A 23,355-nucleotide genomic window follows, 5' to 3' on the forward strand; every position below is an offset into this window, starting at 1 on the left:
AGTAAATGACTTCATTTAAGATAGCAGCATTAACATTTACTAGAGGTATTTGGGAAAGACGTTTCTTTGCTTTTCAGGAGAAAGTGCATGAAAAAAGGTTCTTTCTGGGAGACATGAATAAAGAAGGTAGCTTCCAGAGCCTGCTAACAGCTGCCTTGTAACTGAGAGAGCTGGCAGGCACCGGATGTAGCTGATGCCTCAGAAATGAAGAACAGAAGACAGGTCTTTGACATCCACGTTGTGCTGCTGAATCAAATCTTGCCTGAAACATACTTTCCCTTTGGACTTTTTCATTTGGTAAATCAATGAAATCCCTTGAACTCTGAGCAAGGTGCTGTCAAATTTCTAGTACTTACAACTACATAATCTTTAAGTAACACAGCACTTACTCCAGGAAGTCTTTTCAGGTAGCTACAATTAGAATCAACCTCTGCCTTCTCTGTCCTATGAGCCATATAGGCTGATCCTCTTCAGGGACTGTACACATTGTCTTATGCTGTGTTACCTGTGGCTGGATAAAAAGTGACCACACTATTTAGTGGCTTAAAAGAGTTATGTAGCTCATGATTCTGTGGGTCAGCAATCTAGGCAGGTGGTTCTTCTGGTCTCAGCTGCGTCCCTCAACCATCTGCAGGCAGCTGCAGGTCGGCTTTCGCAGATCTCACCTGGGCTCGTTCCCATGTCTGGGGCCTTGTCTGGAATGAATGGGCCTTGTGTGCTTGTCCAGCCTGACTTGTTCTCATAGCAGTGATGGGGACCAGGCGTTGCAGCAGAAGGCTGCCGGGTTTCTTAGGGACTAGGCTCAAGATTAGCATGCCATCACTTCCACTGCGTTCTATCCGCCAGAGCAACTCCCCGGGCCAGAGGAGATTCAAAGGGAAGGGAAAGAAACTCCTACTTCTTGATGGGAGGAGCTGTACAGCCATGCTGAAAGGGAGGAGAATGTGGTCATTTCTGTAATTTACCCCAAGTCCCTTAACATCATTGGTTAAGGGCTGGCTTCCCCAACATTGTGCACCCAGGGCAGAGATGGATCTCTGTGATCCTCTGCAGCCAGGGGGATCATGTGGGATGGAGCCCTTGAGGCCAGTTGGGAGCTGTGGGAGTCAGCTCAGTCAGCATCCCAGAGAGAGCCCTATGGGAATACAGCTTTAAAGGAATAATAAGTGTGAAGGTCAAACAGCCCAGAGTGGGACCGAGGTTGAGATCAGAGGCCAAGTCTTAACAGGCTTTCCAGAAGTCAACTGTGGCTTATTCTAACGGCCAAGCAGGTGCCGGGTGGCAGACAACAGGTCAGCGTGCATAGTGTGCATAGGACACCTGGTACCTGATCTGGGGCCAGGCACACAGTAGGTCCCAAATCAGGTGCCAGGCACATAGTAGGTCTCTGGAAATGGGTGTTCTGCATCGGCCTACTTCTCAGGAATCCCAGCCCCTTGCCCATCCTCACAGGCTCTGCTCAGTCCATCTGAGGGCTGAGGAGCCTGGGCTCTGTGCCGAGAGGGACAGAGTTCCCTGGAGGAATGAAACTTTTCTATCTGTATGGAGAAGGCCCATCGGCCAGGCAAATGCAGTGTTGTTCAACTTCTAGAGTAATCATACAGCCACCCCCTGAGTCCTGGGTGGAAAAGGAAGGGATCAGTCAGGCATGGGGACAAAGGGCTTCGTAATTGAGCATCAATGGCTCAAGCACTGACCCAAGAGCCACACCATCCTATAACGCTGACTCTGGCTGCCTCCCTGATCTGAAGAGCAGCAAACTGAGGCTCAAAGGGCAGACATGACCTGCTCAGGACCACAGAGTGAGTGGAAAGCCTGGAGTCAGACTGGCTCTGGTCACGGACATCCCATGCTCCTTCCTCTTGAGTCCCTCCCTGCCCAGCACTCCTGCTGCAGCGCTGTGCTCTATCCTGACCACAAGAACAGGGAACTGATGCTAGGAGAAGATCAGCAGCCTCTTGTCTTTATTTTTCATGCTTCCTTGGATGATTTTGGCAGTAGGGGACTTGTCCTTTGAAGACTGTCCTTCAGAGGCCCAGGAGAGTCATCTCCATCAAGAGAGTCACCTCCCTGCTTCAGTGCAGTATTCAGCTGAGGGTGCAAAAGCAACCCAGCCAGGCTCCAAGACCTGACCCAGCAGAGCTCAGGATGACTCCAGATGTCACGGAGAGTCCAGCTGCCCCTGGGGGAGAAGAGAGGGTGAGCACAGGGCACAGGGAGGGGTAGCAGCTCCTAACAGGGGGTTGGAGGCCAGAGACCCTGGTTCCCTCCAGATGCCTGAGGTCCAGGCAGCCCAACCCTTTTCCCCACCTCTACTTCCTAAAACCCTAGGATTTCTGCTTTGGGAGGGGCTGCTGCAGGCCACTGCCTGGAAAGGAGGCATGAACTCTGGTGAGGGAATCCCAGCAAACGGGCAGACCCTGAGAAATGGCAGCCTCCTTATCTTCCAATAGCCCAGAGAGGGGAGAGGACCTGCCTGGCTTTTGTAGGGTTCACCAGGAACGCAGATCTCCTAGGCTGTACCCCTGGTCCCACCTCCAACCAGAAGAAAGGACAGTGACAGGAAGACAAAAGGGGCCCAGGAGGCTGAGGGTCATGGAACTGCAGGGAGAGGAAAGGCCTCCCTGGGGTCCAGCCTTGGGGTTGGATCATCTCCCGGCTCTGGTCATCCTGTTCGGAACTGTTACCCACTGACTGCAGAGTAGCCATCACACTGCCCGCGGCAACTCCACCCCCTCCATCATCTGGGCTGCCATGGAGGACGCAGTGATTCCTCCTGAGGTGAAGCCCATGGCACTGAGCCCCACAGGCACAGTCACCACAGCCACAAATGCAGCAAAGTGGAGATTTGGGGTTGGCCCCATGAGACAGACCCCCCAGATCTCCCTGACATCTTCCTGTGGAGGTGGTGTCTGCTGTCCTCTCGGGAAAGACCTGGAGCAGGGATGGGATCTCAAAACAAGGGCAGTCAATGTGGAAAGCAGCCAGTGGACCGGCTCCCAGGAGAATCTGAATTCCGAGGCCTGTTTAGAACTGTTTCACTGACACCATGTGAGGCTCGCTGGCCCTCCTTGGGCCTCTGTTCCCCTAATGTCAAATAAATACATTGAAGTCAAATAAAAACAGAAGTCTTCAAACTTTCCCTTTCGGCAAGGAAAATATGATCTCTCCAAGCACACGGTTGAGAGTAGACAATATCAGAGCTGCTCTTCCAAAGAGGCGAGGGGATGGAGGCCCTGAGGGCCCTGCAGAAGCATGCGGGCGTCCTCCAGGGCTCCCCAACATCTCCAGAGCAGTGCAGTCAGAGAGCTATCTGCAATCATAGCCATATTTGTTTTCCGTACTGTCTACAAGGGTAGCCACATTAAACACTTGAAATGTGATGCAGGTGACAGAGAAACGTTATGAGTTTCTTTAGTTTTGGCCACTGCATTGGAGGACATTGCTTTACAGCAGCTCAAAAGCTTCTGGCTCAGTGGATGGGCTACCAGGCTTTGTCAAATAATTTTGAGGAATGAGACACAGCTCAGCTGACAACTCCCTGCAAAAGTCCCCGTGGATACCATGGGCCCCGCTTTAGAGGGGGAGGAATCCCAGGCTCAGACTGCTCAAATGACTCTTCTGGGGTCGCATGGTTTGTACTTGGTGGAAGCTGAGAGTAGCCCCAGCTCTGGCTGCCTCCGAAGGCTCACGCCTTTAATGGCTGTGCTTTGCTTCCTGCTGCTCAAGGTTCTCATCACTCTGCTCACTCCACTGCTACCCACATATGTCTTGGGGACTTATGGGTTTGGTCAAGGCTAGTTTCTCCCAGAGGTTCAGGATTGAGGGGATGTGGGGGAAGGGCGCTTGAATTCCTCCCCATAGTGACTCACCTCCTCAGATCACAGCTGTACAGCAGCCCTGCCTGGAGACAAAACACACACACACACACACACACACAGAAAACATAAAACAAAAAAAACACCACAAACCTGTGAGGGTGGGTCCACTCTGATTCTGATAGCTCCATTTCAAATTCAGCTTTGCTATTCTATCCCTCTTCTGAAGCCCCTGACCCATGCTAGGCCATAGGTCAGAGGTGAAGGCCCCATCCTCAGGGCTCCACCCATGGCACCTTCTGCAGGAAGCCTCCCCAGGTCCCGCCATCAGAAGTCACCTGTCCCGGCCACAAGGCTGGGCCCCTGCAGCACTAGGCAGAACATGCCTGGGCCTCCTGAATTGCTTTGAGTTCCCAGGGCTGGCAGGGACATCTGACAATGGCCGTCACAGGGGTAGGGACTGGGATGCTTAGGCAGCTAGGACCAAAGTTCTGGAGATTTCAGGACCTGCAGGAGTGAGCTCAGCGAGCTCCCCAAGAAGAGGGGCCTTGGTCTCAGCCAAGTAAGAGAAGGTACAAAAATCAGCTTCAAGCCTCCCATCACTCCCTGCCATTCCTTGAAGCTTTTAGCTCATGGCTCGGGTCCTCCCATTCTCTCTATCACGGCTTCTGACCTGTCTTATGATTTCAATCTCTACTCAGATGACATTTCCCATAAACATGTCTTTCCGTTCTTACTTCCTCGCTTCCAAAGACCTTGGAGTCTGTGACGTACATCCCCTCAGTCACACCCTAGGCCTGTGCTGCTCACTACGGTAACCACTACCTATGTGTGGCTAGTTAAATTTTAATGAATTAAAAATGAAATAAAACTTAGAGCTCATTGCTTCAGTTGTACTAGTCACATCTCAGGAGCCCAAGAGCCACGTGTAGCATGTGGCTGCCACAGTGGAAGGCTCAGATGACAGAAGGTATTATCAGTTTTATTAGCATTCTGCCCTAGACCTTGTAAATAACAAAACGGTACCCTCCCTGTTATCAGCAGTGAGCAGCCCCCTAGAGGCCCTGACTCCTCCCTTTCCAGCTTTCTGACTCTAACACAAGCTTTGGGAGTTCTCCGGCCACCCCGGGATTTCTGATCTTTGTCTTAGTTTCCTAGGCTGCTGTAACCAAGGTCCCCAACCTGGGTGGCTCCAAACAACAGAAATCAATTATCTCTCAGTTCTGGAGGTCGGAAGTCCACAGTCCAGGAGTCAGCACGGCGACTCTCTGTCTGAGGGCTCTCAGGGAGGGTCCTCTCTGCCTCCTTCTGGCAGCTGCCGACAGTCCTTGGTGCTCCTGGCCTGCGGCTGCATCACTCCAATCTCTTGTCTGTCTTCATGCAGCCTTCTCCCTCTGTGGCTCCAGGTCTCTTCTTTGCTCGTAAGGACAGTGGTCATACTGGATGAGGGGCCATTCTATTCCAGTGCGACTGCATCTTAACTCACAACTTAGTTACATCGGCAATGGCAGTTTCCAAATAAGGTCACATTCACAGCTACTGGGAATTGAGACATTTTTGGTGGGGTGGGGGGACAATATAACCTGTAACACTATTCCTCACTCACCGACATCCTCTCTACCCTCCTCACCCATTTAGATTCTATTCTGACTCATGGCAAGTGCCCCTCACATACCCTTCAGCTCTCTCCCCTCCTCTTCCTCTCTCATGTTCAACCCCACTGTGTCTTTCCGTTCCTTTCACACCCCACTCTCTGAGTATGCGAATTTTACAACTGCTCCCTGATCATCAAACCTGCACCACCTCCTCTCTTGCCTCCCTAAGTCACCAAGAAAAGGCAACCAGAAGAGAGCTTCCCCTTGCTGTCACCACCAAGCCTACCCCCCACCCGCCCACTCCACATTCCCCCTGCCCTCCCATTTCTGTGATGAGCAGCGCCTGCACCTGCCACCCATGTGCCTCCCTGCTTGTGTGCCTGTCCCCCCATGCACTGGGCCCACCTGCTCTTCCTACTGCAAGTCATGCTCCAGTAGTGCCTCCTTTGGTTCTGCATCATCAAAGTCTCCCTCTCTCTGGGATTGTTCCCAATACCAGTAAAACAAAGACAACCTCTCCCTTCACACCACACCTTCCACCAGCTGCTGCCTCCCTTTGCTTTGCTCCTTAGAGCAAAGCTTCTCGTGATAGTTCTGTCCATTCAGGGAGAGGCAGGATGGCACTGTGGTTAGGCACCCAGACTCAGAACTGCATGACCTTGAGCAGTTACCTAGCTTTTCTGTCCCCTCTATAAAATGTGTAAGATAATGAGAGCAGCCACCTCCCGGGATTAATGAGAGGATCTAAGGCAAAGCACTAGAACATTAGTGAGTCTTTAAGATGTGAGCACAGGCACGACTCACCACCCACCACTCCTCTCATGCGCTCTCAAACCCGTCCCCATCAGCCTTCCTCCCAACCCAGTCCCCAGGAAACTGGACTTACAAAGTCCCCACTGACCTCCTTGGTGCCCATTCAGAACACTCCCTCTTGGGCCTCAACATTCCCAGCGCTCAGCAGTGTCTGACACGGGTGATTACTCTCTCTTCCTGAAAACATCTTTGTTGTGGTTGCATTACATCACCCGACAAGATATGTTCAAGTCCTCACATCTGCTACCTGTGAATGTGACCTTACTTGGAAATAGAGTCTTTGTAAATGTAATTCAGATGCGACCATACTGGAGTAGGGTGGGCCCTTACTCCAGTATGACTGAGGTCCTTATAAGGGAAAAGAAGAGACAGACACTTGGAGTCACACAGGAAAAGCCCATGTGAAGACAGGGACCGAGCCTGGAGCGATGCGGCCACAAGGCAAGGATGTCACAGCAGCCACCAGAAGCTAGGGAGTGGCATGGCCATTCTCCCCAAGAGTCTTCAGAGACAGCATGGCCCGGGGACACTATGATTTCGGACTTCTGGCCGCCAGAACTGTGAGAGAGTAAATGTCTGTGGTTTTAAGCCATCCAATCTGTGGTCCTTTGTGACAGCAGCCCCAGGAGGCCAACACATGTTCCTCACCTGGCCTCCAAAATATGACTCATTCTCCACGGTTCAACCCCTTTCATACTTGTCTGTCCTTCTCAGTCTCATTCAGCTCCTCTCCCAGATCTCAGCGCAGTGTGGGTGTGTCCAGGGGCAGTCCTCAGACTCCTCTGCTTTAGCCCCACGCCCCAGGGCGCTTCGCCCAGTCCCACTGCGTTAAGTACTCTGGTGACTTGCGGATTGATGTGCTTAGCCTAGACCTACTCAACATGCCCTGTGTGTGACTGAGAAGCACCTCAAACATAAAGTGACCCAAGTGCACTCCCACTTCCCCTCTGGAAGCTGTCCCTCCAACAGCTGCCCAAGCTCTGTAAGGGCAGCCCCATTCTCTCAGCAGCTCAGGTTAAGCAGCCTGGAGTCCTCGACTCCACATGGGTTCCTCACCCTCACAGCAGTCTACCCGTGAATGCTTATTCACCTTCAGAAATATCTCATCTGAACATTCCTCATACTTCTGCAACTCCAGTCATGGACTAAGCCTCCTGCATCTCTCAGCGGGATGACTGGAGGAGCTTCCTAGGTTGTCTCCCTGTCTCTGCTCTGGCCCAAGTCACTGTTGAACCTGGAATCCATTCTCTCAGCAGCTCAGGCCAAAAGCCTTTATGCTATAAAAGTTGTCAGAATCAAAATGGAGTTGCTTATGCCAAATCCTAACAAAATGGAGGCAGGCCACCAAGAAGGGGCTCTCATGCACACATGCCTATGATAAGAGCTATTACAAAGATGCTCTGAAAACCACAACCTTGCAGAAAGCCACTGCAGCCTTCTATAGAGAGTACTTCTGAGTGGGTGACTCCCCAGCAACTGCCTGTTCAATCTTGGGCTGATGCCACACTTGTAGGCAAGGATCATTGTTTCAAACCACTTATGTAACTTTCCTCATTCTGCCTTTAAAAACCTTTGTCTTCCTTTGCCTTCATGGCTACATCTGTGGCCCTGCCATAGTTCACTATGGTACATGTATTCTGGAATTACAAAAAAAAATCTTGTCATTCATTCCTGAATAATCTCTTTTCAATGGAGCGCCTCCCTCTCTGTTATTTGGGGTTGACATAATCTGGTGTCAGAAGAGTAGGTCACAAAGCAAGTTCACCTCGGAAGGACCAGCAGCCCCCGGAATCATGTGCAGTACCCACCTGAGCCCCATCCGCTCTTTCCCATGGTTGGCCCTTTTGCCTCAGTGAGTCTCCAGGTGGATTCTTGTACTTCCACCTGTTGGTTGAGTTTTGACTTTATTCAGGATCTGGTTTGGGTAAGGCTGCATTAATAAAGGACTCTGCATCCCTCCTGGGACTATAAAACATATTGTCTTTTCTGGCAATTCCTTTCGGGTGTAAAGAGTTTGTCTTTCTAGTAAGTTCTCTTCTGACTTCATGTTTGTTTTCACACACATCAGTAAATGATATGACTCTTTTACGTTCCCCCCCACCACTTTTTTTCTCAATATCTTTCAAGAGGAAAGATGAATATACCAACACTGGGCATGGGATGATTAGTTAAAAGCCATTAGGGCAATTACCACCAACTATGAGGGACTTTGGTCTCCAAAGAACAAAGTTCCCTGTGTAAGAATAAACTGAGCACAAATGGCAAGATTTTCACAAGATGCCTACCAGTCTCAGGAAAACTTCCATGCAACAGGAGAATCATGGCTGCCAGTCAGACAAGGAGGGCAAAGCCCATCCACCAAGTAAAAGAAGTATCCCTGTGCCAATCATGCTTTTAAAACAAACACTTTGCCCAAACCCTTAAAATTCCTTAACTGCTTATAAGACTTCCTTTTGCTCTCAAGAAGTAGTAAGAAACGGAATGGGATTCCCAAATTCTAAGGCATACCAGAACAACCTTCCTTTAGGGACTCTAGCTGGTTATATGTTCAAACATCATGGTGGGGAGCGACAGGGAAGATGGTAGATAGGAGACAAGGCTAATGTGCAGCTCCCACTTGAATGGACAGACCAGTGTGTGGAGACTTACACCACAAACTTCCAAGCACCACTGCAGGACCATACAAGAAAACAGAAAGAATTTACAGATCTTTTGAAAGAAGTGGCATATCACTGCACATTCTGCGAGACAAGCAAAAACTGAGTTCCCAAAGTGTGAGGGGGGTAACCTGCCTCCAAACACACATCCTCACTGGGGAACTGGAATATCCAGATCACGGGAGGATTTAACCCTACTTAGAGCTGGAACGGGTTTAGGGAGCTGTGCAAAATATAAAAGTGAAAGCAACAGCAGGAAGAGCTCTGTAGACATTCCTGGTCTCCAGCCTAAGCCCAGGGAAGCTATCCCTGACTCTATCTCACAGGGGCGCTTAAGGAACTCAGCAGAATCAGGGAGGGTTCACAGGGTACAAGAAGCTTCCAACTGAATTCTGCAATAATTTCAGCTGAGCACAAACTTTCTTGAGCAGAGTCCAGGGGATGAATGGAACTGCTGCACATAAGGCAGGAGCCACAGTTGACATTGTAGGCAGACACGGAGGGGAGAAACCTGAAAGCCGAGCTTGCTTGCTCAGCAGGGTAGTTTATGGCCTGGGACTAGATCTAAGCTCTGCACACACAAGATGCCTGGATCTAAACATGGCACTATTAGTGGGGCACTGCAGGAGTGAGACCAGCCTCTCCAACTGCATGGGAGGTGGGTGAGGCCTTTTGCTACCAGCTCTCCCCACTTACCTGGTGAGCAGTACTGCTAGGAAGAGGCAGCCACACTCCCCTCTGGAACATAACCCCACTGGCCTGAGACCAGCCCCACATACCCCACAGTGGTCACAGCAAGTCCCATTCAAGGAGAATCTGAGCCCACACTCACCTAACCCTGCTCTCTCACCTGATAGCATTCCTCTACCTGCTCTTGTAGCTGAACACAAAAGATATATACCCTTGGGAGCTTTATGGCCCTACCCATCACCTTAGTAATGAGAATACCTCCCCCGGCCAACTTACAGAAAGCTTATATGCCACTGCTAATACTGTAGCTGGGGTTTTCTTGCAGTGCCAACTTCTGGTTGGAGGCCAGCCAACTCAGGCCATTACAGCAACTCATGACAGAACAACCCTGCTCCCAGGAAGGAGAAAATGGCAGTTAATACCACTGCCTGCAACATCCTGGCTAACCAGAAGCCCTGTGTCTGTCCAACTGACACCATCACTGCTAGCGTAACCAGCATTCAAGAAAGCCAGCACACCCAACCTACCTACAACCAAGAACTCTCAGAGTCTATCTACTTCACTCCCCTGCCACCTCCACCACAGCAGGTGCTGATATCCATGGCTGGGAGACCTGAAGATGGACCACATCACAGGACTCTTGACAGACGCTCCCCAGTACCAGCTCAGAGCCCGGTGGCCCCACTGGGTGGATAGACCCAGAAGAGCAATACCAATGACTGCAGTAGGGGTCTCAGGAAGCCCCATCCCTAGGGAAATGGGGAGAGTATCACATTAAGGGAGCACCTCATGGGACAAAAGAATCTGAACAGCAGGGCTTGAGTTTCAGATCTTTCCATTGGTGTAGATTCTCACCGCAGAGACACAATTGCAGTGCTAGGTGCAGTAGTGAAAGTCTGCACCTATATCCCAACAGGCTGGAGTTTGAGACCAGCCTGGCTAACATGGTGAAACCCTATCTCTAGAAAAAAATACAAAAATTAGCTAGGTGTGGTGGCACAGACCGTAATTCCAGCTACTTAAGGGGCTGACGGAGAAGGATCAGGAGCTTGCAAGGTGATTTCAATTTGAAATTTTGCTGATTCTTCCTAATGTTTTGTTTTCCACATAGAAGGAAATCTTTTTTAAGCTATCTGCAGCTCACAACAAGTTAATGTGGGGGTTGCATGGCAACATATTCAAGCTTACGTATAAGGCACTTGAGTTCAAGGCATGGAAAAATACTGAGGCACTGCATGTACGTTGTTAGTGCAGAAGACTCTAGCTCCTTGACCCTGCAAACAGGGCAAGGAACGAAAAGCGTGATAAGGATCGCTGAAAACAGCCTCCTGAGAATGTAGTCTGAATGCTTTTAGAGATAGTCAACAAGGCCATGTGTGCCTCATGATCCCATCACAAATTGCCCCCGGTGGATGTTTTTGTCTGAATTGTAGTTCAGCAAGCTCTCTCAATAAATATTCGGTTGGGCACTGTCTCAGAAGAGCTGCTCCCCGCCCCGCTCGGCTGGAATTGTCTGAGTGCTTCATTCACTGCAGCTACAAGCTGCAGGTAAAATATACTTTTGTTAACAAAATGGAAACATTTACTTTCCGTACCCCCCAACCTGATCCCTCCAAAATTTGGAAACTACATATGAGTGTTCTCATTTTTGTGGTAAATATTTGCATAAGCTTAATAAGAATCTGCCCTCTTTATAACAGGATACAACTAAAAATGTTGGTTATATTATTAAAATTTTGACTAGGATGTCATATTGAAGATCGTCTATAGGTATTGCTATAGAGTCTAAAGTCTGTCTTAGTTGGGCTTCCTAGCCTAAAGAGGTTTTTAAATCTGAGAGTCCTATGTGGTCAATTACTATTCTTCCTGCACTTAAGTAAATAGGCTAAGTATGATGAGGCTAAACTTAGTGAAGAAACATATTGGTCTTATTTTGATTACCTTTGGTGGAAATGGAGGTATAAAAAATTATGTTTCAGAAAAAAAATCTGTAGTAACCCTGTTATTAGACTGTAATCTTGTTCAATGTTTTTAAGTTTTTATTCTTTACCTACAACGTGGACTGAATCCTGAATTATTCTAGTTTCCTCTGAGATCCAGATGTAAGTCTCACCCGGTTCCCCGTAGTCATTTGATTTGTTTAATTGGTTATCTTCAGGCTTGGGTTCATGATTCAAAACTGTTATGCATACTGGAGTCATCATATTATTATGAATTTGGCTTCATATGGTCCTTTTTCAACTTTGTACCTATTGCCTGTCAAATTTCTACAGAAATACAATAGCTAACAGAACAGTGCTGGCCCCGTGCTTTGAAATAATAACCAACACCCATGTAACTGACAAACTTGCACTTAACACTGAACTCCAGGCAGACTTAGCCTGAGAGCTACTTTAGCCAAAAGGGTTTTGACACTGACTCTTAGTTGCCAATCCCTTCCCTCCAATGTGGGACCAGGCCAACCAGGACAGTCCATCCTGGTACTGAGCTATAAGCAAAACCTTACCACAGGATGACTGATCAGCAGTGTTTTCAGAGAAAGATTATCAAGAGAGGGAAATGCGGAAGTTGTCAGAATCAATATGGAGCCACTTATGCCAAACCCTAACAAAATAGAGGCAGGAGCCTATCAAGGAGGGCCTCTCATTTGCGCAAGACTGATAAAAAGGATTACAAGACTCTCTGAAGACTACAACCCTGCAGAAAGTCCACTGTAACTGAGGCAGGAGAATGGGGTCTGGAAGCAGGGAGCCTAAGTCAAACAGAAAAGCCCCAGCTTTCCATGCCCAAGTAAAAACTTTGTAACTTTACTTCAGCAATGACAGGAAACATCCTCTCCATTTACATAGGGTGTACACCAAGTAAATAACTGTGTAATCTCACTACGTCCTATTCATTTACATAGGGCATACACCAAGTAACCAATGGGAAACCTCTAGAGGGTATTTAAATACCCAGGAATTTCCGTAATTGGGTTCTTGAGCTGCTTGCTGGAGCCCACTCCCACTCTGTGGAGTATACTTTCATTTCAATAAATTGCGCCTCTCTTTCATTGCTTTGTTTGTGCCTTTTGTCCAATTCTTTGTTCAAAATGTCAAGAACCTGGATACCCTCTACTGGTAACATATTTTGGTGAACCAACCAGGAATTAAGTCCAAAGTTTGGAATTTACTTTTCTTCTCCTTTTCTTTCCCTCTCTACTCCAAACAGGTGAACCCTTGACAGTGAAAGATAATGTCTCTCAGGCATTTTTACCTCCTTTCTCCTACTCAATCTATTAGACTGGGCAAGGACAAAAGAAACCCACCCAGCCTCCAGTTCCTATCATTAAGGTTCATGGCTATAACATCAGTGGAACAGGAAGCATGGGAAAGTGTGGCCATATCAAATTATAAGGATGCATGAAGTCAAGGCCTTCATCCAAGGACAAAAGGAAAGCTCAGGAGAGAGATCCAAGATGGCTGATCACTAGCAGCTTGGGATTGCAGCTCCCACTGAAAGAGCAGAGAACGAGAGGACGCCACACTTTCAGATCAACTTTTGTTGCTCACGCACGAGGAGATTCCCAGCGGAGGAGCCCCATGTGTCGCCAGCGCGACTCTTGAGGCCGGTGAAGTGGTTTTGCTGCTGCCTGGTGTGGCAGTTTTTGGTGCAGAGTCAGAAAAGCACCATCAATCTTAACGCCGCTGTTTTGGCCAGCACAGTGGGTTGCTCAGATTCTAGCGCCGGGAAGCAACAAGTTGGACGTCCATTCAGAAACCCAACTATAAAGACGGTAATTATAAAGACCACAGATGGATAAATTTATAGCGAAGGGAAGAAACCAGCCTAAAAAGGCTGAGAATACCCAAAATCAGAATGCCTCTCCCTCTACAGGGGATCACAGTTCCTCATCAGCAACAGAACAAGACCTGATGGAGAAAGACTGTGTTCCATTAGCAGAAGTAGGCTTTAAAACGTGGATGATAAGAAACTTCTGGGAATTAAAAGAACTTGTTCTAACCCAATGCAAAGAAACTAAGAACTTTGAAAAAAAGGTTTGACGAAATGTTAACAATAACACACAATTTAGAGAGGAATATAAGTGAATTAATGGAGCTGAAAAATACAACACGAGAACTTCACCAACTATGCACAAGTTTTAACAGCCGAATTGATCAAGCAGAAGAAAAGATATCAGAGGTCGAAAACCAACTTCATGAAATAAAACAAAAAGACAAGATTAGAGAAAAAAGGATAAAAAAGAACGAGCAAAGTCTCCAAGAAATATGGGACTATGTGAGAAGACCTAATCTACGTTTGATAGGTGTACCTGAATGTGACGAAGAGAATCAATCCAAGCTGGAAAATACGCTTCAGGATATTATTCAGGAAAACTTTCCCAACCTAGCAAGGCAGGACAATATTCAACTCCAGGAAATACAGAGAACACCACAAAAATATTCCTCAAGAAGACCAACCTCAAGGCACATAATCGCCAGATTCACTAGGGTTGAAATGAAAGAGAAAATACTGACGGCAGCCAGAGAGAAAGGTCAGGTTACCCACAAAGGGAAGCCCATCAGACTCACAGCAGATCTCTCAGCAGAAACCCTACAAGCCAGAAGAGAGTGGGGGCCAATATTCAACATCCTTAAAGAAAAGAACTTTCAACCCAGAATTTTACATCCAGCCAAACTAAGTTTCATAAGCAAAGGAAAAATAAAATCTTTTGTGAACAAGCAAGCACTCAGAGATTTCATCACCACCAGGCCTGCTTTACAAGAGCTTCTGAAAGAACCACTACAAATAGAAAGGAACAACCAGTATCAGCCTTTCTAAAAAATACCAAAAAATAAAGAACATCAACATAATTAAGAAATTGCATCAACTAATGGGCAAAACAGCCAGCTAACATTAAATGACAGTATCAAACACACATATATAGACCCATTGGTATGCTACATCCAGACCCATCTCACATGCAAGGATACACAAAGACTCAAAACAAAGGGATGGAGAAAAATTTACCAACCAAATGGAGAGCAAAAATAAATAAATAGAAAGCAGGAGTTGCAATTTTTGCTGATAAAATAGATTTCAAAGCAACAAAGATCAAAAGAAGCAAAGAAGGATATTACATAAAGATAAAAGGATCAACGTAACAAGAAGAGCTAAAGATCCTAAATATATACGCACCCAATACAGAAATACCCAGATATATAAGACTTATAAAGAGACTTGGACTCCCACACAATAATAGTGGGAGACTTCAACATCAATATTAGATAGATCAATGAGACAGAAAGTTAACACCGATATTGAGGACTTGAACTCAGGTTCGGAACAAGTAGACTTAATTAACATTCATAGAACTCTCCACTTTAAATACACAAAATATACACTCTTATCAGTACTACATCACACGTATTTACAGGTTTAAATGAAATATTGGTTGGCTGCTTGTTAATATTTTCTTCCCTCATTTTTTTTTTTATGTCTCTATTATTAAACACAATTACAGGCATACCCGGTTTTAGACTGCATTCTAGACCGGGCAATAAAGCAACACCCCTGTTCTCTCTCCCTCTTCCTCTTCCTCTTTCTTCCTTTCCTCTATTCTTTTTCTTTATCTTTTTCTTTCTTTCTCTCGTTCTTCCTCTAAAAAAAAAAAAAAAAAAAAAAAAAAAAAAAAAAAGGAAAGCTCATAGTAGGCCATCACCTCTGGAAGGAAAACATGCAAAATGGCACCAGTGCCCACCTAAGAGATGTCTGACACTCAGATTGAACCCCAAAGGAGGGTGCCCCCAGGGGATCCTCCAGACCTCAACCTCTCCAAAAAGGACACCCTCACCACAGGTTCTGACGTCTAGTACTAAGCTCTCCTCAGAATTTTCTCTCACAGTTGCAATACTGTTTGGCCCCAATATTGTTTGGAACCTGGAGTTTGCTGCTGAATGGGAAAGTGGGATGAGTTGCATGTTATCTAGGCTTGTGCTGTTATTCTAAGCAGGGCCAGGCCTGGCTAGTATGGATGTTCTCCTTTGGTGCTGATTGGCCCCAGTGTTCTTTGGAATCTGGGGAGGTTTGGTCTTTAAAAATCAAACTGCCATGAAAACTGCTTTACCCAGCCGGGCGCGGTGGCTCACGCCTGTAATCCCAGCACTTTGGGAGGCCGAGGCGGGTGGATCACGAGGTCAAGAGATCGAGACCATCCTGGTCAACATGGTGAAACCCTGTCTCTACTAAAAATACAAAAAATTAGCTGGGCATGGTGGCGCATGCCTGTAATCCCAGCTACTCAGGAGGCTGAGGCAGGAGAATTGCCTGAACCCAGGAGGCGGAGGTTGCGGTGAGCCGAGATCGCGCCATTGCACTCCAGCCTGGGTAACAAGAGCGAAACTCCGTCTCAAAAAAAAAAAAAAAAAAAAAAACTGCTTTACCCAAAATTTGGGTTCACAGCCTTCATTGGATTACCTCTTGGGGCAAACAAAGTAAAACCAGTGAGCTTGTATTGCTATCTCATGGCTAGATTTCCAAGGTAAAAGCTATTGGATCTCTGTTGGCGTGTGTGTATACATGTCTGATGTGTTTATTCATATGTACACTTACTGTTATACATTGTATCCACCAAATTAGCTTATAAGAGTGTTCCTAAATAAAAGTAAATAAGTCTAAGGAGTTGTCAAGTTCATGTGACTTAAGTGTAACTTTACTAAAAAAACTGGCTTTAAAAATGTTGGTAAAGTAAAAATAGAAGCGCCTTCAGAATTTTCAGCATAGGTTTTTGTCTGGATTTTATATATGTCTCTGATAGGTAGTTTGAGGTGTCAGGGTGTGGCATAGAAGGTTATACAACTATAAACCTACCCAAAACAAAATGATCTTTCTGCAGACTTTTTGATAAGTAAGACTACTTATGTTATTGGTTTAATGAAAAGAGCTGAATCTTCTGAGTTACTGGTGAAAATGCCTATGTAGTTAACTTTGAGGTTCTGATTTCGGTGAATACCTGATATTCACAGATTACAAAATGATTATTGAGCCTACAGTTTAAATATGGTTTGTTTGGCTTCCCTAAGTCTTGTGCTAAAATTTGATCCCCAGTGTTGGAGGTGAGGCCTAGTGGGAGATGTCTGGATCATGGGGGCAGATCTTTTATGAATGTGCTGGTGCTATTCTCATGAGAATGAATTTTCACTCTCAGTTCTCGTGAGAACTGTTTGTTGAAGAAAACCCTGAAACTCTTTCTCACCATGTGACATGCCAGTTCCTTCTACCATGAGTGGAAGCAGCCTGAGGCCTTCAGCAGAAGTAGAAGCCAGAATCATTATTGCTGTACAGCCTGCAGAACTGTGAACCAAATAAAATTCTATTCTTAATAAGTTACCCAGCCTCATGTATCCCATTATAGCAAGATTGTCCAGCCATGGCCCGTGACCTGCATGTAGCCCAGGATGGCTTTGAATGCAGCCCAACACAAATTCATAAACTTTCTTAAAACATTATGAGATTTTTTTGCAATTTTTTTTTTTAGTTCATCAGCTATCATTAATGTTAGTGCATTTTATGTGTGGCCCATGACAATTTTTCTTCTTCCAATGTGTCCTAGGGAAGCCAAAAGACTGGACACCTCTGCTTTATAGCAACACAAATGGAGTTGGATCCCTTCCTTTATCTCTCTGGGTATGTCTATGCTCTACTCTCATGGTTCACCACAGCACATGTAATCCCAGATTGCAATCCTCTGTCATTCATTCTCTAATAAACTCTTTTCTTTGAAGAGCCCCTCTCTTTGTTGTTATTTTTGATTGATATAATCATCCCTAACTCCTTTCTTTTCATCTCATTCCATGTCTGGTCTGTTAATAAATCCTGTTGACTTACCCTTTAATATATGTCCAGAATCTGACCACTTCATAATACCTCCATCACTGCCATCCTAGTCTACCATCACCTCTTACTGTCCAAGGTCAGGAATATAAAACACTGAATGGAGACGTATCTATTGGCTGCTGTGGTACAGGGAAAAGTGATGGTGTTGACCCACCCATCTGTTTAAAACCCCTCAGCAGCCTTGTATGGCCCGTAGAATAAGCAAGCCACCCATGAACTGGCTTTTGCCTCTCCCTAAACTTATTGCTGCCAAAATCCGGCTATGTTCCTGTCCTGAGGAACAAATAGGAGTCATTCCCTGCTCTTTTAGGCCTCTGATCCTTTATGTGCCAGATCCAGGAAAATTTTCAGGACCTCACCATCTTACATATTCTCCAGGAAGACTTCCACACATTCCCAATCTCCCTTGACCAGCTATACCTCCACCTATGCACTCAAATGTGAGTCCACTATGTCCTTTCTGCCACAGAATTTCCCACAATGCAATGTTGTTCTCTATCTCCTCTGCTGGATTTGGAGCTCTCTAAAGTCAAGGACTGCTGTGGTTTAGATGTTTGTCCCCTCCAAATCTCATGTTGAAACATGATCTTCATTGTTGGTGGTGGGGCCTGGTGGAAGGTGCTTGGGTCATGGGGGAAAATCCCTTTTGAATGGCTTGGTGCCCTCCCCATGCTAATGAATGAATTCTCACTCTGCTTATTCATGCAAGAGTTGGTTGTTTAAAGGAGCCTGGCATCTCCTCCTCTCTCTCCTGCTCCCTCTCTTGCCATACGACACACCTGCTCCCCTTCAACTTCTGCCATGAGTAAAAGCTTCCCGAGGCTTCTCCAGAAGCTGAGAAGATGCCGGTGCCATGCCTGTAGAACCTACAGAACCATGAGCCAAATAAACCTCTTTTCTTATAAATTACGCAGCTTCAGGTATTCCCTTACAGAAATGCAAAACTGACCAACACAAGTCAGGAGCCATTCATTGCTGCCTCCCTTAATGCTAGGCCCAGACCTGGGATCAAATAGACACTGAGTATTTCATAAAAAGATGCATGGATAAAGAGTGTGCCTAAGGCTGGCAACAGTGGCTGGCACCTGTAATCCCAGTTACTGGGGAGGCTAAGACGAGAAGATCGCTTGAGGCCAGGAGTTCTAGACCAGCCTGGGCAACACAGCAAGACTTTCATTTCTAAAAAAAATCTCTAAAAATTTTCTGATTACTGTCATGTGTACCTGCAGTCCCAGCTACTTGGGAGGCTGAGACTGGAGTATTGCTTGAGTCTAGGAAGTCTAGGCTGCAATGAGCTATTATCATGCCACTACACTCCAGCTTGGGCGATAGAGTGAGACCCTGTCTCTAATTTTTTTTTAAGCGTGCCTTTGTGCATCAAAAGACACAATAAACAGAGTGAAAAGGCAACCTGCAAAATGGGGAAAATATCTATAAATCATATATTTGATGAGAAGTTAATATCCAGAACTACAACTCGATAACAACAACAACAAAACTCAATTAAAAATGAAGGACTCAAATAGATACTTCTCAAAGAAGACATACAAACAGCTAACAAGCATATAAAAAGATGCTTAACATCATTAATCAGGAAAATGAAAATCCAAATCACCTTACATACATTAGGATGGCTACAAACAAAAAATCTGAAAACAACATGTTTGGAAGGACATGGAAAAATTGAAACCCTTGTGCACCGTTGGTGGAAATGTAAAATCGTACAGCTGCTATAGAAAACAATATGGCAGTTTGTCAAAAATTAAAAATAGAATTATCATATAATCCTGTAAACCCACTTTTGGGTAAATACCCTAAGTAACTGAAAGCCTAGTCTGGAAGAGATATTTATACACCCATGTTCATAGCAGCATTGTTCATAGTAGCTAAAAGATGGAAGCAACTCAGGCATCCAACAGACAAAATATAATATATACATAGAATGGAACATTATTCAGTCTTCACAAGAAAGGAAATTCTAATATATTCTAGAGCAAGGATAAATCTTGAAGGTCTTCCACTCTGCTAAGTGAAATTAAGTCAGCCACAAAAAGACAAATGCTGTATGATCCCAATTATATGAGGTACCTGGAACAGTCAAATCCATAGAGACAGAAAGTAGAATGGTGGTTTCCCAGGGCTGGGGGTAGTACGGGACGGAGAGTTGTTGTTTAATGGGTACAGAGTTTCAATTTTACAAGATTACGAGTTCTGGAAATGGGTGGCAGTGATGGCTGCACAATGCATATGTATATAATTCTACTGAATTGTACAGTTAAAAATTATTAAGATGGTAAATTTTATATGTATTTTACCCATATTAAAAACAACAAAAAAAGGATTGTCTCTGCTGTCCTGCCCCAGATGGCCCCACTGCAGAGGTGGGAAAGCTCAGCAAGGGTGTTTTGGGGAGAAGGACATTATTGATTGGGCCCTGGGGCAGCAAGGAGGAGCACCTGGAGAAATGAAACTTAACACAGGCTGTGAGGGCTCTGGGGCCAACAGGCAGGGCACAGGCAGTGGACTGTGGAAACAGGCAAGCCTGAGCATGTACCTGCTGGAGCCAGGAGCCGGAGCCAGCAGACCTCTGCAAAAACCACAAGGCCAACATGAACCTACGCCATCCAGTTAGACACAACCTAGCACTGGGAGACACCTGAGAGCGACCTAATCCTACTCTTGCATTTTGAAACAAACCAACTGAGGCCCAGAGACAAGAAGTGCAGCACCTCATCTCCTGTCATACGCTGTGCCCCTTTTCTGACGTTGCAGGTGGTAGAGACTCCATCAGGGCCATATGCCTTCATAATGACAATTTAGAAGTCTGAGCCAAGCAGTAGGGTGGAGTGGGATGAAGCAGAGGGACTGAGATTCCTACAAGACAGTATCAATGGCAACTCCTTTCCCACTTCCTATGGCTCTAGATGACCTCTCAGTGGCAACGTGAAGGTACTCGGTGCACAGACCCATGGCCATCACTGTCTTTCCCAAAAACAGAGCATGTAAAATCGAAAGTGCTCTGCCTGATAGGTGACATATGGTAGTTCAGAGCCCCGCGCCCTGTCCTATAGCGGTTTGTGGGCCACTTCCAGAATGCCCCCAAATCTGCACAGACCACAGCTTTTAAAGTTAATGACTTTGCATGGGTCCCTAATCTCCATGGTTCTGTTCTTCTCTAACATTCTGTCTGTCCTATGCCCACTATGCCCCTACCCAGCCCAGGTTTTAGGCCTTGAGGGAAGCGTAGGTTGGGACCAGGCCAGTTGCTCTCAAAGGCTCAGGGTAAGGATGGGCTTGAGCCCCTTCCCAAGCAGACACTCACCACTGATCACCATGCAAGCAGCCCTGGATGAAGGTGAAGAAAATGCTGTGTGTGGAGTCCCTGTTGCTCCCTCCCCTCTCCCACTTCCCAGACCCCTATTCACCTTAAGACAGTAGTTTCCTGAGAGCGCAGAGCAGTCTCCACAGTCCCGAGTGTGGTGAGGTTGCTGAGGAATCCGATTTCAGATGGCTAAATAGCCTCACCCTGAATGAAGTACAATTCCAGATGTCAAATGGAGACAGTGAGTCAGTCTCATACTCATAAGATAAATCAACCAAGACTTGGTGCTAATTAAATCTGACCCTTGGCTTGCTAATGTAAGGATGGGCTGGCCCTATTCAGGAAAATCCAATTCCAACACATCCCAATACCAGGAGCGTTACTTTTCCCCTCAAAATGCCCTTCTTGGATATGTGAGGAATTCACAATCCTCCTTTTCATAATGACTGCATTTCTTATGAACTTTATTTTGTATGGAGAACATCCCTCCACCCCACACACAATATTTACAGTATGAAACATTCTACGTTAGTTGACAAATGGCATGGAGCCCTACTCCTTTATTTGTGATAAGCAGGAAGTCAGCATGGATTGGTGGCTAATGGCATGATCTCTGACCAGTGGCCCTGATTGAAATCCTTATAGCTGTGGCCTTGGGGCAAGTTAATTAACCTTGATGTGCCTTAGTTTGGTGACAAATAGGGACTTAGTAGATATGTACCTTTTTTTTTTTTTTTTTTTTTTTTTTTTTTTTTTTTTTTTTTTTTTTGCATTTGCGCGTTTCTGTCCTTTCCCCTACTGGAAACAAGGATGCGACTATCTTTTTCTCTTGGGTCAGTGCTCAGGAGTTTGATAAATATGTTTTGAATGAAAAAATGAATGAAGAGAAAAAAGAGGAAAGAAAGAGTCTTAGTGTGAAGTCCGGGGAGAGATGAATACAGAAAATGAAAAAAGGGGCAGAATCAGGGGTGGGAAAGGCCCTCCGCTTGGGATACCCTCTAATGTCCTGGAAATGGGGCTGTGTCCCTTGTGCAAGACAAAGAAAGGAGGAAAACTGTACCCTGCACCCCAACCCCAGTCCTGTTTAGTTTTGGAACACTGCCAAATAATTCAGCAAAAGACCTTGCTGATAAAGCAGCATGATGTAAAGAAGCCAGCCCAAATCCACGAAAACCTAGATCGTGACAGAAGTTACCTCTGTCACTCTGGGAATTGCCCACCACCCCTATCCCAGAAAATTCATGAATAAGCCACCCCTTGTTTCACATGCAATCAAGATACAACTGTAAGTATTATCAGTCCAGCAACCCAAAATGCTGCTTTGTCTATGGAGTAGCCATTCTTTTATTCCTTTACTTTCTTAATAAGCTTGCTCTCACTTCACTCTGGATTCACCTGAAATTATTTCCTGTGGGAGGTCCAAGCACCCTCTCTTGGGGTCTGGATTGGGACCCTTTTCCTGGTGAACCATGCAAGGACAATATGGAGGAGGCCCTTAATCCAAAGGAAATAGACTGCAACACCAATTGGCTGACTTTGGGTAAGTGGTACATTTTACCTGGGTAAAGAATGAGATTGGGTTAGAAGCCCAACTTAGGGGAGTTAGAGTTTCTCCTAAGACAGAGTGGGTTAAAGGCCCCTCTTAATAAAAGGCAAGGATGTTTGATCAAACTCGTGTTGGAGGCCCAATTTAGGAGGGTTAGAGTCCTTCCTAAGATTTAAGGGGTTAGAGGTCCCTCTCAGTAAAGTCCCTCTTTGTTAAAAATGGATTTGGCACTAACAAGATACTGCTATTCTCTTTGGGTTAATTTGCCATGCACTCTTTGCTGATGGCTGTGGGTGGCAGGATTAAGCATGTACAACATCATGGGACATGGGGACCTTTTTTTCTCCCTAAAGGGGGAAACTTGAGAGCTGATCCCTTCAGGATGACAAGTGGCCACCTGAATTTTTGAGTCAGTGTTGCTGCAATGGATGGGTCTTTCTCTGGCCTCCCTGAGCTCTTCACCTTCTGCACCCTGCCCCAGGCAATGCTTTCCTCTCTCTTGCTTTCCTTTCCCTTTCCTATATTTTCTTGTACTCAGGGCAACCATTTTGCCCAGGGACCGCATGTTGAAACTCCTGGTCAGAGGTCCTTGAAACAAACAAAAAAACTGGATGAGGTTTCCCTGTCATTTTGTTTTATGTCCTTGGGAGCTTCACCTTGTAATCACATGGTGATATTTTCTCTTGGTCTATGCCATTCAGGGGACAGGACCCTGAAGCCCATAATCCAATTAAGAAACTGGCAATAAAAAATTTTACAACTACTGGATCTTCTTCTGTCTGTCTGTGTATTTACATGTGTTACATATGTAATGTTTATATGAAAGAGCTCTGATTAATTGGCTTAAATAAAATATTTTGTCAGAAACATAAAAATGTAACTCCTCTTAGTTCATGTGACTTATGTAATCTTTGGGAAATAAAGATAGTTTTTAAAATCATAGGTAAAATAAGAATGTCTTCAAAACAAAGACATTAGACAGGTCAGATATTAGGTTTGCTAAAGACTTTAAGGTCATAAACTGCTTCTTGGATTCTTG

At 45.8% G+C, this 23,355-nt stretch overlaps 1 long non-coding RNA gene across 9 annotated transcripts in view; it reads right to left on the reverse strand.

Moving 5' to 3' along the window:
* Nucleotides 1-14: 14 nt before the first annotated feature.
* LOC116557827 overlaps nt 15-23,355 on the reverse strand; it is a 37,313-nt gene continuing 13,972 nt past the window's right edge. For 2 of the 9 annotated variants that reach the window (XR_004271718.1, XR_004271717.1), the window contains 5 exons: nt 20,874-20,974; nt 16,808-16,905; nt 8,035-8,110; nt 2,688-3,904; nt 15-2,182 (listed from right to left, as the gene is read on the reverse strand). This is a non-coding gene — a long non-coding RNA (uncharacterized LOC116557827). Of the gene's footprint in view, nt 2,183-2,687; nt 3,905-7,991; nt 8,142-16,807; nt 16,906-20,873; nt 20,975-23,355 lie in introns of all 9 variants that reach the window. The other 7 variants (XR_004271713.1, XR_004271712.1, XR_004271715.1 and 4 more) reach the window with 6 other exon arrangements.

Source organism: Sapajus apella, unplaced genomic scaffold, assembly GCF_009761245.1.
Source record: "Sapajus apella isolate SASKATOON/1434 unplaced genomic scaffold, GSC_monkey_1.0 scaffold20, whole genome shotgun sequence".
NCBI classification, from domain to species: domain Eukaryota; kingdom Metazoa; phylum Chordata; class Mammalia; order Primates; family Cebidae; genus Sapajus; species Sapajus apella.